Genomic DNA, 15,764 nt, shown 5'->3' with positions numbered 1-15,764 from the left:
AGCTATAAGGGTTAAAAGTTGACCAGCGATTTCTCATTTTTCCAACAAAATTTACAAAAACATTTTTTTAGGGACCACATCATATTTGAAGTCACTTTGAGGGGTCTTTATGACAGAAAATACCCAAAAGTGACACCGTTCTAAAAACTGCACCCCTCAAGGTGCTCAAAACCACATTCAAGAACTTTATTAACCCTTCAGGTGCTTCACAGAAATTTTTGGAATGTGGAAGAAAAAAATTAACATTTAACTTTTTTCACAAAAATGTTACTTTAGACCCAATTTTTTTTATTTTCACAGGGGTAACAGGAAAAAAATGGACCCCAAAATTTTTTGTGCAATTTCTCTTGAGCGTGCTGATACCCCATATGTGAGGGAAAACCACTGTTTGGGCGCACGGCAGGGCTCGGAAAGGAAGGAGCGCCATTAGACTTTTTGAATGTAAAATTTGTCTGAATAATTAGCAGACGCCATGTTGCGTTTGGAGAGCTCCTGATGTGCCTAAACAGTGGAAACCCCCCACAAGTGACACCATTTTGGAAACTAGACCCCTTAGGGAACTTATCTAGATGTGTGGTGAGCACCTTGAACCCCAAGGTGCTTCACAGAAGTTTATAATATTGAGCTGTAAAAATAAAATTTTCACATTTTTCCCACAAAACCGTTTTTCATCCCTTAATTTTGCATTATCATAAGGGTAATAGGATAAATTGCACCATGAAATTTGTTGTGCAATTTCTCCTGAACACGCTGATACCCTATATGCGGAGGCAAATTACTGTTTGGGCGCATGGCAGGGTTTGAAAGGGAAGGAGCGCCATTTGACTTTTTGAATGTAAAATTTGTTTGAATAATTAGCAGACGCCATGTCGCATTTGGGGAGCCCCTAATGTGACTAAACAGTGGAAACCCCCCACAAGTGCCACCATTTTGGAAACTAGACCCCTTAGGGAACTTATCTAGATGTGTGGTGAGCACCTCGCACCCCCAGCTGCTTCACAGAAGTTTATAATATTGAGCCGTAAAAATAAAATTTTCACATTTTTCCCACAAAACCGTTTTTCATCCCTTAATTTTGCATTATCATAAGGGTAATAGGATAAATTGCACCATGAAATTTGTTGTGCAATTTCTCCTGAACACGCTGATACCCCATATGTGGAGGCAAATTACTGTTTGGGCGCATGGCAGGGTTTGAAAGGGAAGGAGCGCCATTTGACTTTTTGAATGTAAAATTTGTTTGAATAATTAGCAGACGCCATGTCGCATTTGGGGAGCCCCTAATGTGACTAAACAGTGGAAACCCCCCACAAGTGCCACCATTTTGGAAACTAGACCCCTTAGGGAACTTATCTAGATGTGTGGTGAGCACCTCACACCCCCAGCTGCTTCACAGAAGTTTATAATATTGAGCCGTAAAAATAAAATTTTCACATTTTTCCCACAAAAAATCTTTTTCATTCTCTAATTTTGCATTATCATAAGGGTAACAGGATAAATTGCACCATGAAGTTTGTTGTGCAATTTCTCCTGAACACGCCGATACCCCATATGTGAGGGAAAACCACTGTTTGGGCGCACGGCAGGGTTTGAAAGGGAAGGAGCGCCATTTGACTTTTTGAATGTAAAATTTATTTGAATAATTAGCGGACGCCATGTCACATTTGTGGAGCCCCTAATGTGTCTAAACAGCGGAAACCCCCCACAAGTGCCACCATTTTGGAAACTAGACCCCTTAGGGAACTTATCTAGATGTGTGGTGAGCACCTTGCACCCCCAGCTGCTTCACAGAAGTTTATAATATTGAGCCGTGAAAATAAAATTTTCACATTTTTCCCATAAAAAATGTTTTTCATCCCCTAATTTTGCATTATCATAAGGATAACCGGAGAAATTGCACCATGAAATTTGTTGTACAATTTCTCCTGAGTACGCCGATACCCCATATGTGGGGGAAAACCACTGCTTTGGTGTACGGCAGGGTTCGGAAGAGAAAGGAGCGCTATGTTGGCTGGGATAGGCAGCAGACACCATGTCACATTTGAAGAGTCGCTGACATGCCAAAACAGCAGAAACCTCCACAAATGACCCCATTTTGTAAACTACACCTCTCAAGGAATTCATCTAGGGAAGTAGTGAGTATTTTTTAATTTTTAAATTTATACCATTGGGCAGTGAAGAAAACATAATTGTATTTTTACCACAAAAAAATGTTTTACCCTCAGATTTTACATTTTCACACAGGGCAATGGGTAAAAATGGTGCCGAAATGCGTCACACAATTTCTTCTAAAAGTGTCAATACCCCATATGTGGCTGTATCGTACCGCTTAGCCATACGGTGAGATCTGGGGGGGACGGAGTGCTATTTGACAATTGGAGAACAAATTATTGTAGAATAGGCATTTGGATTTGGGAGCACAAAATTTTCTGAATTTCTTTTGGGGGGCAAGGGTCATTTTGCTTTTCCAGAGCCTTTCTACTACCAGTAACTTGGAAGTCCCTTATATTTTTAACAGATGACGGACCTGAGTGGGGACTAGCTTTTTTTGAGGACTGAGTTGAAGCTTTTATTGGGAACATTTTACGTAACATTTATCCGGCGCTCTAGGCTGAGCACTTACATCGGGGTTTCCATCTAAATTTCCAAGTGATGTAATTCAGATGAAACCCCTGCAGGATCCATTCACTGTAATGAGGCAGCAGAGTTACTCTGGACACCGTCTGGCCTCTGTGTAGCGGTGTCCTTTTTTTCAGAAGTGCACAAAACTGTGGCCAACCGCACTTTTATGCACGCCTAAAACAAATGACACCGTGGGATCCCAGGCTAGACGGCGTCCACAGTGGCCTATATCTGTCTCATTACAGGGAATCTTCCGTCATGGGTTCCGGCTGAATCATGTATTTCAGAGATTTACACGGAAACCCTGGTGTAAGTGCTCAGCGCAGAGCACAGGATAAATGTGGGCAGAGCCTTACTGGGATCTTTGGGGACATAATAAACAAATCAGTAGCAGGTGAAGAATTGGTTTTATTTATTTTTTACGCCGTTCCTAGTGTGATATAACTGATTAGATTACTTTATTCTTCGGGTCGGTGTGATTACAGAGATACCAGATTGATATCGGGTTTTTATGATTGACAGCTGTCACACACTAAAAGACGCTTTTTTTGCAAAATCTAGTTTTTGCATCACCATATTTTGAGAGCTATAATTTTTCCATATTTCGGCCGACAGAGTCATGTGACGGCTTGTTTTTTGCGGGACGAGTTGACATTTTTATTGGTACCATTTTTGGGGACGTGACATTTTTTGATCGCTTTCTATTCCGTTTTTTGGGAGGTAAAATTAACAAAAACAAACAATTCAGGAATTGTTTTTTGAGTTTTTTTTTTATGCCGTTCTGCGTGTGGTAAAAGTGATCAGGCAGCGTTATTCTTCGGGTCAGTACGTTTACAGCGATACTACACTTACTGTATTTTTTTTATGTTTTGGCGTTTTTACACAATAAAACTATTTTATAGAAAAAAATATTTTTTTTGCATTGCTTTATTCTGAGCGCTATAACTTTTTTATTTTTCGGCTGATGGAGCTGTATGGCGGCTTTTTTTTGCGTAACAAGATGACGTTTTCAGTGGTACCATTTTTATTTCTATTTTGTTTTTTGATCGCATTTTTTTCCTCTTTTTGTTTGGCAATATGATGAAAAAGCATATTTTTTTGCTCCGTTTTTTATTTATTTTTATTACGGTGTGCACAGAAGGAGTTAATTAGTGTGACAGTTTTATAGCTCGGGTTGTTTCGGACGCGGCGATACCAAATATGTGTACTTTTTTTGGTTTTGTAAAAATATACGGATTTATTGGTTTAATATTTTATTTATTTATTTTTATTTATTTTGTGATTTTTTTATTAATAGTTTAAAAACTTTTTTTTTACTTTTTTTCACATTTTTTCTTAGTCCCTGTATGGGACATTAATTTTTATTTTTCTGATCTCTGATCTCATGTAATGTAATAGACATATATTACATTACATGAGATCTTCCCTGACTGTTTCAGTCAGAGTCTCCTGTCTGGCTACAGCTGCAGCTGAGCCAGACAGGACACCATATATGGCAGAGCTGGAGGCGGTCATGTGACCTCCAGCTGCCATAGCAACCCCAGGTCCTGGAAGGACACGGAGGTCTTCGGAGAGGTAAGTTGACGACCCCCTCTCCTCCTGCTGTCTCCTGTATGCCGTGATCACTATAGATGTCACATGCTGTGACTGCAAGGGCTGCCAAAATTTGGGAAAAACCCCACTAACAATTTAAAGACACATAGAGCTGGGCCACAGTAATGACATGTTCCCATTAGAAAGGATAAGGATCTGCTATACAGTTATAGGGTATGCAGTGAGTCCAACAGCTGCCAAAATTTAGGAAAAACCCCACTAACAATTTAAAGACACATAGAGCTGGGCACAGTAACGATGTTACACTCGCGGCCTGACTGTCTGGCGTGAGTGTGATTAGTGGTCCCACTGTACCATGAACCGAGGAGTGCCTGGAGGGGCGCAACTAAGTATCTACCCGATCCGACCAAGGTCGCACGGCGGCTAACGACTCCGTGAACCAAGGAGGAACCGAGCAGAGGGACCAGGTGCTACACCAGGTTAGACCCCGGTCACAGCTGTTGACCCACACCGGGGAATGCAGGAACAGGCAGGCCAGGCTGGCATACAGACAGGTGGGTATAGGCAAGCACGGCTGGTATGCAGACAGGGGGGGTACTGGCAAGCACGGTTGGTGTACAGACAGGGAAATACTGGCAAGCACAGCTGGAGTGCAAACAGGCAGGTACTAGCAGGTTGGAGCGCAAGCAGGATAGACTCCAATACAGACTGGGAGACAGAGACAAAGCAGCAGATGCGGTAGACAAGCTGGGCAGAGCAAAACCCGCAGATGCGGTAGACAAGCCGAGCAGAGCAAAAAAACGCAGAAGCGGTAGACAAGCAAAGCAGAGCAGAAACCAGCAACCGCGGTGAACAAGCAGAGCAGAGCTAAAACCGCTGGTGCGGTATACAAGACAGAGCAGAAAGGAACCGCTGGAGCGGTGAACAAGGCAGAGCAGAGGGGAACCGCCGGAGCGGTGGGCAAGGCAGAGCAGAGGGGAACCGCCGGAGCGGTGGGCAATTAAGAGCAGAGCGAAACCGCACGTACAGTGAACAAGACAGAAAGGACAGAGCCCTGTTCCCATGGAACAGACTGGAAAATACAGAAAGATACCAAAGAAGGCAAAGGGAACAAGCAGAACCAGATACACACAAGGTACTTCCTATGAAGTAGCGAGTGGACACAAAACTCACAAACAGAAGTACAGAGACAACGAGTTGGAGCTAGGTGCTGGTTCAGACACTGCAGAAAAAGGACAGAGACAAAACAGGTAACAGGTTAGGAGACAGTTCAGACAGGAACTGTTACTGCAACGAAATACAGAAACGAGCCTAGGTATAGCCAAGTGCTGGTTCAGACACTGCAGAAAAAGGGAGGAAATGGACATAGAGACAAAACAGATAAGAGGCTAGGAGACAGTTCAGACAGGAACTGTTACTGCAGCGAATTACAGGAATGAGCCTGGGTATAAGGCCCCCAGAGGCAGAAACAGACTAGAAGTCACAGATAACAGGTCTGGGAATGCAGCCCCCAGAGTGGCGAGACAGACAGAAATAGAACTGGACCTGGCAACTTCAGAGAAAAGCACACACTGAATGTTAGTGTTGCTCAGGCACCTCCTACTGGGTGGAGGGGGTTTAAATATCCAGAGACTCACAGCAAAAGGCTAGAGACGCAATAGAGGTGCACCACAGCAGCTATAAGAATCAGGAAGTAACCGGGCCGCCACCCTAAGCAGTCAGTCAAGAGACATGCACACAGCAAGAATCTGGAGCACGGTTTACAGGCTGGACTGACAGGTAAGATTGTGGTCTTGCATAGTGGGAGGTAGTGCACTATGCAAGCACGCCGCAGTGAGTCCAACGGCTGCCAAAATTTAGAAAAAACCCAATTAACAATTTAAAGACACATGGAGCTGGGCTACAGTAATGAGTACGACATGTTCCCATTAAAAAAGAGTTGGTCTCCCATACTATTTGCCTATGCAGTGAATGCAACGGCTGCCAAAAATTACGAGGCACTCCAATGACCTTGCAAGAGATGTAGAGGTTGGAGGGCCTCCTGATAACAATTTTCCCATTATTAGGAAGTGGGTCTCCCATACTGTTTGCCTCCACTGCCCCTTGCAAGAGACGTAGATATGGTGATATGGTAGATATGGTAGTGATATGGAGGAGGATGTGAAGGATGAGGAGAAGGTGGAGGACAAGAACAAATAGACAAAATCAGGAAGCTTATACCCATGTCTGGGTGTGAAGACAGAGGTGCATGGGAATACAGTTAGACCTCCCAAAAATAAGACACTGTATTTGAGTTTATGTTACGCTGCTATCATTCAGTGGTAGAGAGAAAGAAATTAGAATCAGACTTAGAATTGCCACTATTATGTAACTAAGTAATATATGGTATATCCACATTTATCATTATTGCAATCTTCTAGTCGGATTATATAGGGGCCATCGTTAACATATAGCAAAAAGAAGGAGTGCAAAGCACAAACAACGATAATAGCCCAATTGTTAGAAAAATACAAAAATACTTTATTGAATATTAAACATCAGAGAATCTGGGGAGACGATAAATACACATAAATCCACATATAGTTGCATAGATCAATACACAATTGCATAAAAGCATTAAAATCAAGCACTACATCACACGAAGTGTGGCTATTACATGGAAGGTGTCCGTTATTTAAAGTAAATTGAAATGGACAAAATGCTGCGCTATATGAATCAAATATACATACGAACATTTATGTTCAGTCAGAAAGAGCAGCATCATCACCATGAACCGATGGTCACATTCCCTATCACCACAATATATAGATGGATACAAGTCAAAAAAGTTTTTTTTACCTCTGTAGGGGGAAAAGAGCACACTCCATGTGTGTATCCCCAACGCGCGTTTCGGCGCTATGTGCCTTTCTCAAGGGGACTGCTCAAGTATCACAGATGGTCATTTAAATAGTGTCTTGCGTAAACACCGCGAGACGCTGGGGGTGGATGATACTAATCATGTGACTTGTCACCATGTGAACCACAACGCTACCCAGAGATGCCTCGCAACGGACCAGAAGTGACGCAGAGAGCATCGCCGTTACCCAGACACCGGACTCCGACGGCATCGCGGCTGATAGCCCATGGATGCCGAAGGGAAAACAGCGTGTGGGGACGACGATGCCCCTGCGTGCATGGTCCAGGTATACATAACACATATGTATGCAACGTCACCCGTTTGAACAGAGGCGGGACCACCCCCATGCAGACTAGGACTAAACTACGACAAGGGAAACATAACATTAACGCACACACTGCATATAATTGCCAAAAATCAATACACTTATAATGGAGAACACATAGATGATGAAGAACAAAAAAATGCATCTTTAACCCCTTTAAAGCCCATGACGTACTAATACGCGTCTGTGCCCTGGGATTTAAGAGCCTGACCCATATTAGTACGTCATAGCGATAGCGCGCGCACAGAGGTTGTGCGGGCGTGATCGCCGCCGGGTGTCAGCTGATTGTCACAGCTGACACCCGGTACTATGTGCAGGGAGCGGTCCCGCACCGCCCCCAGCACATTAACCCCTGCAATGCTGCGATCGAAGTCGATCACAGCATTGCGGAGGCAAGGGGAGGTGATCGGTATACTCACCTCCTCTTCCGGCCTCCAGCGCTGTCTGCCGCGGCTTCCCGGGTGTTGCCATGACGACCCGATGTCGTCATGACAACATCCGGGTCACCAGACAGCAGGAAGATTGTTTGGACATGCGCAGTGCATCATCAAACTATCTTCTCCCTGTCCAGCGCTGACTGCCTGCACGGCACAGGGATGGTGCTCCATCCCTATGCTGTGCAGGCGATCAGAATAAAAAAAGTGAAAGTCCCACAGTGGGACAAAGTAAAAAAGTGTAAAAACTCCCAGAAAGTGAAAAAAAAAGAAAAAAATAATAATCCACTAAAAATAAAAATATAATGTACCCATCAATAAATATTATTATGAAAAAAAACAAAAAAAAAACAATAAAAGTACACATATTTGGTATCGCCGCGTCTGTAACGACCAGGCCTATAAAACTGTTCCACTAGTTAACCCCTTCAGTGAACACGGTAAAAAAATAAAAATAAAAAACAAAGCAAAAAACAATGCTTTATCATCATACCGCCAAACAAAAAATGGAATAACACGCGATCAAAAAGACGAATATAAATAAAAATGGTACCGCTAAAAACGTCATCTTGTCCCGCAAAAAACAAGCCGCCATACAGCTCCATCATCCGAAAATTCAAAAAGCTACAGCTCTCAGAATAAAGCGATGCAAAAAAATAATTTTTTCTATAAAATAGCTTTTATTGTGTAAAAACGCCAAAACATAAAAAACAATATAAATGTGGTACCGCTGTAAACCTACTGACCCGAAGAATAAAGCTACCTTATCAATTTTACCACACCCGGAGCAGAATAAAAAAAAACAAAAAAAACAAATCCTGAATTGTTGGTTTTTGTTCATTCTGCCTCCCAAAAGCTGGAATAGAAAGCGATCAAAAAATGTCACATGCCTGAAAATGGCACCAATAACAACGTCAACTCATCCCGCAAAAAACAAGCCGTCACATGACTCTGTCGGCCAAAATATGGCGATGCAAAAACTAGATTTTACAAAATATGTGTTTTTTAGTGTGTGACAGCTGTCAATCATAAAAACCCGATATGATTCTGGTATTGCTGTAATCGCACCGACCCGAAGAATAAAGTAATCTCATCACTTATACCGCACGAGGAACGGCGTAAAAAATAAACGCTAGGGCTGGGGATGTTTTTTTTTTTTTCAAAAGTAAAAAAAAAAAAAAAAAGAAGATGACGATATGGCGACTAGTGTTGAACGCAAGTGCTCGCTACTTGAGTTTGCATCGGTTGCTCGGGTATGCACTGAGTATTGCGGGTGCTCGAGTCTCCGTCCAATATGCTTCACGGCCAAAAAAACCTCGCGGGGATGGCCTGCCATGCACGAGCGATCCCCGCATGGTTTTTTGGGGTGTCTAATAACCGTGAAACATGCGGGCGGGGACTCGAGCATTTCACTTGAGCACCCGTGATACATGGTGCATACCTGAGTACCCGATGCAAACTCAAGTAGCGAGCACTTGCGCTCAAGAGTAATGACAACTTATTCAATATGATGACCTAATGTTATCAAATTCTGTGTCGTACCTCTGGGTTCCAAATGTTCACTATACCCCTTAATAAAATCCTTGAGGGGTATAGTTTCCAAAATGGCGTCACTTGTGGGGGAGCTTCACAGTTTAGGCACATCAGGGGCTCTCCAAACGCGACATGGTGTCCGCTAACAAATTGAATGGAAAATCAGCTCAAATTGTTAGCGGACACCATGTTGCGTTTGGAGAGCCCGTGTGCCTAAACATTGGAGCTCCCCCACAAGTGACTCCATTTTGGAAACTAGACCACCCAAGGCACCTATCTAGATGCATAGTGAGCACTTGGAACCCCCAGGTGCTTCACAAATTGATTCGTAAAAATTAGAAAGTGGAGAAAAAAAAAACTTTTTCATTTTTACGAATCAATTTGTGAAGCACCTAGGGGTTCCAAGTGCTCACTATGCATCTAGATAGGTGCCTTGGGGGGTCTAGTTTCCAAAATGGGGTCACTTGTGGGGGGTTTCCACTGTTTAGGCACATCAGGGGCTCTCCAAACGCAACATGGCATCCGCTAATTATTCAAGCAAATTTTACAATCAAAAAGTTAAATGGCGCTCCTTCACTTCCGAGCCCTGCCGTGCGCCCAAACAGTGGTTTTTCCCCACATATGGGGTATCTGCGTGCCCAGAGGAAATTGCACAACAAATTTTGGGGTCCTTTTTTTCCTGTTACCCCTGCGAAAATAAAAAAAATTGGGTCTAAAGTAACATTTTTGCGAAAAAAGTTAAATGTTCATTTTTTTTCTTCCACATTCCAAAAATTCATGTGAAGCACCTGAAGGGTTAATAAAGTTCTTGAATGTGGTTTTGAGCACCTTGAGGGGTGCAGTTTTTAGAATGGTGTCACTTTTGGGTATTTTCTGTCATAAAGACCTCTCAAAGTGACTTCAAATGTGATGTGGTCCCTAAAAAAATGGTTTTGTAAATTTTGTTGGAAAAATGAGAAATTGCTGGTCAACTTTTAACCCTTATAGCTCCCTAACAAAAAAAAATTTTGGTTCCAAAATTGTGCTGATGTATAGCAGACATGTGGGAAATGTTATTCATTAACTCTTTTGTGTGACATCTCTCTCTGATTTAAGGGCATAAAAATTCAAATTTTGAAAATTGCTAAATTTTCAAAATTTGCCAAATTTCCGTTTTTTTCACAAATAAATGCAAGTGATATCGAAGAAATTTTAACACAATCATGAAGCACAATATGTCACGAAAAAACAATCTCAGAATCAGGGGGATCCGTGGAAGCGTTCCAGAGTAATTACTTCATAAAGTGACAGTGGTCAGAATTGTAAAAATTGACCGGGTCATTAACGTGCAAACCACCCGCGGGGCTTAAGGGGTTAAGTGAAAGAAGAATACAACTTCCCTTTGCCTGTGGGAGAGGTTGGGGTTCTTCTGGCTCAAAAAATAGATTCTCTTTAAAAAACTGTCCGTCCTGCAAGAATGGAGACAGCGGATATAATACAGGACAGGAAAGGTGACTGGTATGATGGAAGGCTCACAGGGGGAAAGTTATAAAGCTGGGGTACATGGGGTAGCGCACCATGCAACAGATTGAACTATCCTTTTAAAGGCAAAGATACAGCCTATTTCCAAGATCCTACCGCAATATGTAGTAGATCTAATAATAGTAATATTCGAAAATACCTCCAATTAGAAAACAGTATAGTTCTTCTGATTCACTATGTCACTTACCCTATGTGCAGGGCATTGTAGTAGCTTAGGTATCTATGGTCACGACCACTCATAGCGACAGTTGTTAGTGGTCGTAATCATGGATACCTAAACTACTACAATGCAGTGCACATGGGGTAAGCGACATAGCTAATCAGAAGAACAATACTACAATTTTAATTGGAGGTATTTGCTAATATTATTATTACACCTACTACATAGTGGGATAGGATCTTGGAGATGGGAATACCCCTTTTTTTAGGATACAGTTGATGCTTTACAGTCTTCCTAGGTGTATACTTACTAGTTTATCAATGGTGGGAAAATAAGTTACCAATCTGTGCAACACAAAAAAAGAAAAAAAAAAAGCATTGAATCGGTGATTTGCATTTGTATAATAATGTGATAGCAGAGAGGTGCGGGCACCTGTAGCAGGCGGAGAAGCTTTCCACCGCCCCGTGCAGAGGGTTTCCCTCCAGCCACAGCTCTCTCAGCTCCAGGTTGTGGATCAGATCCAGCTCTTCAACTCTGCAAAGCTAAAAAAGAACATGTTCCCGTGACCAGCTACCACCAGAAAACACAGAGATTTGTTTGTTTCTCGCCTTCTTCCAAGAGCCACAAACCATTTTATTGTTCCGTCTATATGGCCTGGGTTTTTTTTCCCCAGGATGAGTATGGGCTTTCTATTCCTCCATTTTTGGGACTTGTAACTTTTTCTGTTGCGGGGGCTGGGTGAGGGTCTTTTTGTATTTTTATTCATACCATTTTGATCGATTGTTTTTTATTCCATTTTTGAGAAGTGCAGCGATCGAAAAATCAATTATTTTGATTTTAATTTTTTTAAACTGTTTACAATTTGGGTTCTTTATATTTTCATAGGATGGAGTTTTACGGATTCGATTTACCAATTTTTCTTTTTTTTTTTTTTGAATTTCATTATTTTTTAATTGGGAAAAGCGAGACAAATGAAAATTATGGGTTTTAGTTTATTTATTCATTTTTAAATACATTTTTACTTATTTTTGCCCTGGACTCTGCGACTGTTTGATCGCTTGTACTATACTGGGAACACAGATGTACAGAGATGGCAGGACGGGGGTCTTCAGGAGGCCACTGACTGCCACTATTACCCACCGGTACCCCACGATCGATGGCATATACGGGGTAATCGGAAAAGACGTCACGACGGCAGCAGACCCGATCCCTGCGCAAGGAGGCGACGTACCTCGTTATAGGAGAGGTTCAGACTCTGCAGGTGCCGGGTCAGGTAGAAGAGATGAGCAAAACCAGTCAGCTTGGAGAGACGACGACAACTCAGGTCCAAAGACTGAAGCTACAAAAATATATATAGAGAATTTCACAAACACCCTATGGACAGGGGGGCGCTGGTTCTTACCCCATGTATCATTAGCCCAAGAGTGACAAAAAAGATTGTGGGGGTCCCAGCGGGGTCCCCAAGGATCTCTAGTGGCATAGCCTAGTGTGGACCTGCTCAGGTCACAGATGGGGCTGTAATTAATAGTATTTATTATTACCTGGGGGCAACACTCCGAGATCATCTGCAGGACGACCTCTGCGGCTGCAGCGTGGGTCAGCGAAAGCACAATGTTGTCAGAAAGCAAATCTAAGGAAAGCAAATAACATTAGTGAGGAAGGGGCACGGCGCAGGCAGAGGAGAGAAGGCGAAGGGGCGCGGCCGGAGGAGAGGAGGCGACGGGGCGCCGGCAGAGGAGAGGAGGCGACGGGGCGCGGGCAGAAGAGAGGAGGCGACGGGGCGCAGGCAGAGGAGAGAAGGCGACGGGGCGCGGCCGGAGGAGAGAAGGCGACGGGGCGCGGCCGGAGGAGAGAAGGCGACGGGGCGCCGGCCGAGGAGAGAAGGCGACGGGGCGCCGGCCGAGGAAAGAAGGCGACGGGGCCGTGAGCAAAAATCAAAGCATACCCACACATAACCGCTATACAGTACCTACAACACACACCATATAGTGCCCACACATAACCGCTATACAGTACCTACAACACACACCATATAGTGCCCACACATAACCGCTATACAGTACCTACAACACACACCATATAGTGCCCACACATAACCGCTATACAGTACCTACAACACACACCATATAGTGCCCACATAACCGCTATACAGTACCTACAGCACACACCATATAGTGCCCACACATAACCGCTATACAGTACCTACAGCACACACCATATAGTGCCCGCGCATAACCACTATACAGTACCTACAGCACACACCATATAGTGCCCGCACATAACCGCTATACAGCACCTACAGCACACACCATATAGTGCCCGCGCATAACCGCTATACAGCACACGCCATATCGTGCCCGCGCATAACCGCTATACAGCACACGCCATATCGTGCCCACGCATAACCGCTATACAGCACACGCCATATCATGCCCACGCATTACCGCTATACAGCACCTACAGCACACGCCATATAGTACCTACGCATTACCGCTATACAGCAAACGCCATATAGTGCCCACGCATAACCGCTATACAGCACCTACAACACACGCCATATAGTGCCCACACATAACCACTATACAGCACCTACAACACACGCCATATAGTGCCCACGCATAACCGCTATACAGCACACGCCATATAGTGCCCACGCATAACCGCTATACAGCACCTACAGCACACGCCATATAGTGCCCACGCATAACCGCTATACAGCACACACCATATAGTGCCCACGCATAACCGCTATACAGCACCTACAGCACACACCATATAGTGCCCAGGCATTACCGCTATACAGTACCTACAGCACACACCATATAGTGCCCACGCATAACCGCTATACAGCACACACCATATAGTGCCCACACATAACCGCTATACAGCACACACCATATAGTGCCCACGCATAACCGCTATACAGCACCTATAGCACACACCATATAGTGCCCACGCATAACCGCTATACAGCACCTAGAGCACACACCATATAGTGCCCACGCATAACCGCTATACAGCACCTACAGCACACACCATATAGTGCCCACGCATAACCGCTATACAGCACCTACAGCACACACCATATAGTGCCCACGCATAACCGCTATACAGCACACATCATATAGTGCCCACGCATAACCGCTATACAGCACACACCATATAGTGCCCACGCATAACCGCTATACAGCACACACCATATAGTGCCCACGCATAACCGCTATACAGCACACATCATATAGTGCCCACGCATAACCGCTATACAGCACACACCATATAGTGCCCACGCATAACCGCTATACAGCACACACCATATAGTGCCCACGCATAACCGCTATACAGCACACACCATATAGTGCCCACGCATAACCGCTATACAGCACACACCATATAGTGCCCACGCATAACCGCTATACAGCACACACCATATAGTGCCCACGCATAACCGCTATACAGCACACACCATATAGTGCCCACACATAACCGCTATACAGCACACACCATATAGTGCCCACGCATAACCGCTATATAGCACACACCATATCGTGCCCACGCATAACCGCTATACAGCACCTACAGCACACACCATATCGTGCCCACGCATAACCGCTATACAGCACACACCATATCGTGCCCACGCATAACCGCTATACAGCACACACCATATAGTGCCCACGCATAACCGCTATACAGCACACACCATATAGTGCCCACACATTACCGCTATACAGTGCCTACAACACACACCATATAGTGCCCACACATTACCGCTATACAGTGCCTACAGCACACACCATATAGCGCCCACGCATAACCGCTATACAGCACACGCCATATAGTGCCCACACATAACGGCTATACAGCACCTACAGCACACACCATATAGTGCCCACGCATAACCGCTATACAGCACCTACAACACACACCATATAGTGCCCACGCATAACCGCTATACAGCACACACCATATAGTGCCCACGCATAACCGCTATACAGCACACACCATATAGTGCTCACACATAACCGCTATACAGCACCTACAGCACACACCATATAGTGCTCACACATAACCGCTATACAGCACCTACAGCACACATCATATAGTGCCCACACATTACCGCTATACAGTACCTACAACACACATCATATAGTGCCCACACATTACCGCTATACAGCACCTACAACACACACCATATAGTGCCCACGCATAACCGCTATACAGCACACACCATATAGTGCCCACGCATAACCGCTATACAGCACCTACAGCACACACCATATAGTGCTCACACATAACCGCTATACAGCACCTACAGCACACACCATATAGTGCTCACACATAACCGCTATACAGCACCTACAGCACACATCATATAGTGCCCTCACATTACCGCTATACAGTACCTACAACACACATCATATAGCGCCCACACATTACCGCTATACAGCACCTACAACATGCATCATATAGCGCCCACACATTACCGCTATACAGCACCTACAACACACATCATATAGCGCCCACACAAGTTCTCAGTGTGGATTGTCACTGCTAATTTCATTTAATGGTTTGCAAAGAGTGAAATCTGTGGCCAAATCTGCAGTTAAGTTTTGCACAGATTTTGGTGCAGATTTTCTGTCCCATTTACAGAGGCTTTATGACAGTTATTGCTTCTGTTATAAACTGTGGACACAGCTCAGGTGTGAACAGAGGGCAATG

The sequence above is a fragment of the Phyllobates terribilis genome, unplaced genomic scaffold, assembly GCF_046119375.1.
Source record: "Phyllobates terribilis strain yellow unplaced genomic scaffold, ASM4611937v1 Scaffold_314__1_contigs__length_2217976, whole genome shotgun sequence".
In the NCBI taxonomy this organism is placed as follows: domain Eukaryota; kingdom Metazoa; phylum Chordata; class Amphibia; order Anura; family Dendrobatidae; genus Phyllobates; species Phyllobates terribilis.
Note: the sequence above shows the minus strand (reverse complement) of the source record.